This window comes from Somniosus microcephalus, chromosome 14 (assembly GCF_052327205.1).
Source record: "Somniosus microcephalus isolate GS21.2 chromosome 14, FLI_Smic_1.0, whole genome shotgun sequence".
Lineage (NCBI taxonomy): Eukaryota > Metazoa > Chordata > Chondrichthyes > Squaliformes > Somniosidae > Somniosus > Somniosus microcephalus.
Window position 1 is genome coordinate 21,439,352 of NC_141000.1, and position 3,461 is coordinate 21,442,812.

Here is a 3,461-nt window from a genome sequence, read left to right on the forward strand (position 1 = left end):
ACCGTGGTTGACACGGCCCTCGACCGGGTCCGTTCTATCTCCCGCACTTCAGCCCTCACCCATGCCCCTCCCTCCCGGTACCATGATAGGGTTCCCCTTGTCCTCACCTTTCACCCCACCAGCATTCACATTCAACAGATCATCCTCCGCCATTTCCGCCACCTCCAACGTGATCCCACCACCAAATGCATCTTCCCCTCCCCTTTCAGCATTCCGTAGGGACTGCTCCCTCCGAGACACCCTAGTCCACTCCTCTATCACCCCCAGCACCCCTTCCCCTTCGCCTGGCACCTTCCCGTGCAAGCGCAGGAGATGCAACACCTGCCCATATACCTCCCCCCTTCTCACTGTCCAGGGCCCCAAACACCCCTTCCAGGTGAAACAGCGATTTACTTGTACTTCTTGCAATCTAGTATACTGTATTCGCTGCTCACGATGTGGTCTCCTCTACATTGGGGAGACCAAACTCAGATTGGGTGACCGTTTTGCGGAACACCTCCGTTCAGTCCGTAAGGGTGACCCCGAGTTCCGGTTGCCTGTCATTTCAATTCACCGCTCCATTCCCACTCAGACCTCACCGTACTCGGCCTCTTGCATTGTTCCACGGAAGCTCAGCGTAAACTCGAGGAACAGCACCTCATCTTCCGATTAGGCACTTTACAGCCTTCCGGACTCAATATCGAGTACAACAACTTCAGATCATAACCTCGGCCCCTATTATATTTTTATATTTTTTATCCACACTTTTGGTTTGTGACTTTTCACTTTTTTTCTCTCTCCCACATGGCAGCTGTCTCACTCTGCCAGCGCATTTCACACTTCATCTAGAGCCATCTTTTGTTTCTTTACCTGTCCTATTACCATCTCGTCTCACCTTGAATATCTCTTAATGTCTCTTCTTTCATCCCCTCCCCCATTTCCCAGCCCCCAAACTGCCTTTTGTTTCATTTCCTGCCTTTTTCCTCAGTTCTGTAGAAGGGTTTTGACCCGAAACATTGACTCTATTTCTCTCTCCACGGATGTTGCCTGGCCTGCTGAGTTTTTCCAGCGTTTTCTGTCATTATATGGGAAAGATAACCGTGGAGAGTTAAGGTCCCTTCTAGAAGAACAGGCCCAACTAGCCCAAGAAAAGTTCAAAGAGAGTTTCCTAGCCTGCTAAAAGACATTGTGTTGTTGCTTTGTTTTATTAGCTGCAGGAAGCATTACAGAGTATGTTAAAATTCAGGATTTATTACTCTGTCCAGTCACATGTAATTGGTAAAATAAACCAACTCCTTGATTTCTCATTGGTCTCACTAAAGTGATTATCAGTCCGCCTTTTTGAAGACTGGAAAAGCATACATTGGGGGCCCTTGCAAATTACATTATCCAGTTCATTTATTACTGAGTTTCACTGTTGCCGCCCCCGGCAACACTATCGTATGATTAGGTATAGGGCGGTAAAGGTAAACTCCCCATCATACGGGACGCAGGGTCCGCTTACGAGAGAGGCCAAGTGATGCGATATCCAAGAGCCTATCTAAAGCAGACTTGAAATTTGTAACAACCCTTTTCTCAGAGGAACATGTGAAATTACTCCATGAATGGTTTTGAAATTGCTAAGGATGAAGTTGAAAGAGACCAAGGAGTCTTAGTAGACTTGACAGACACTTTGTCCAACCAATGCAGAGCAGCAATGTTGAACTACATAGATAAAACAGTCAAATTATAAGTCAGAGGAAGGGTCATGATTAAACTGTACAGTACTCTGGTCAGTCTGCACCTTGTGGACTGTGTGGAGTCCTGTTTTCTGGGAAACAAAGGTCTGAGTTACATGGAAAGACCAGAGAAATCTCGATTTTTTGGACTAGGGAGGTAGCATCTGAGAGATGATTTTAAAAGGCCCCAGACGCTCAGGTAGGCCTCAGTGCGTCAGCGGCGGCGGCGGGAGGAATCTCGGAGCGGCGGAGCGACTATAAAAGGCCCCAGATGCTGAGGTAGGCTTCAGTGCGTCAGCGGGAGGAATCTCGGAGTGGTGGAGCGACTATAAAAGGCCCTAGAGGCTCAGGTAGGTTTACTAATCTCCAATCTCAGGGAAGGAGAGAAGTAAAAAGTAATCGAGGTGTGACGTCACCACAAAACAGGTAAGTGACTGGTTGGAGTATTTCTCTCTTCTTAAAACTTTATCTCTGTGGTTTATAGTTTTTAAGGTCTCTGTGGTGTAGCGGGGGCAGTTTGTAAACCAGGGCCCTTAAATATATCATTTAACTGTAGTGAAATTGGTGGGATTCATTTGTTTAATTTAATTGCAATTAATTAAAGGGTAAGTCATGGCAGGACAGCCCGGTGCCGTGGTATGCTCCTCCTGCGCTATGTGGGAACTCAGGGACACTTCCTGTGTCCCTGACAACCATGTGTGCAGGAAGTGTGTCCAGCTGCAGCTACTGGCAGACCGCATTATGGTGCTGGAGCAGCGATTGGATATATACTGGACCATTCGCGATGCTGAGGACGTCGTGAATAGCACGTTTGATCAGTTGGTCACACCGCAGGTAAAGTTGGCACAGGCAGAGAGGGAGCGGGTGACCAACAGGCAGAGTAGTAGGCGCAGGCAGGTAGTGCGGGGTCCCCTGTGGCCATCCTCCTCTCAAACAGATATACCGCTTTGGATACTGATGGGGGGGATGGCTTACCAGGGGAAGGCAGCAGCAGCCAACTTCCTGGCACCGGGGTGGTTCTGCTGCACAGAACGGGAGGAAAAGGACTGGGAGAGCGATAGTGATAGGGGACTCTATTGTAAGGGGAATAGATAGGCGTTTCTGCGGCAGCAAACGAGACTCCAGGATGGTGTGTTGCCTCCCTGGTGCAAGGGTCAAGGATGTCTCGGAGAAGCTGCAGAAATGTTGGAAAGGGAGGGTGAACAGCCAGTTGTCGTGGTGCATATAGGCACCAACGATATAGGTAAAGAACGGGATGAGGTCCTAAAAGCTGAATATAGGGAGTTAGGAGGTAAATTAAAAAATAGGACCTCAAAGGTAGTAATCTCAGGATTGCTACCAGTGCCACGTGCTAGTCAGAGTAGAAATAGAAGGATACTTCAAATGAATACGTGGCTAGAGGAATGATGCAAGGGGGAGGGATTCAAATTCCTGGGACATTGGAACCGGTTCTGGGGGAGGTGGGACCAGTACAAACCGGACGGTCTGCGCCTGGGCAGCACCGGGACCGATGTCCTTGGGGGAGTGTTTACTAGTGCTGTGGGGGAGGGTTTAAACTAAAATGGCAGGGGGTTGGGAACCTGAGCAGGGAGACAAAGGAAAGGGAAACAAGGATAGAAACAAAAGACAGGAAGGAGAATAACAAAGGTGGCAATCGGAGAAATCAAGGGTTTAAAACAAACGTGGCCACAGTAAATAATAATTCTAAAAGGTCTAAGAGCGTTAAAAAAACAAGCCTGAAGGCTTTGTGTCTTAATGCAAGGA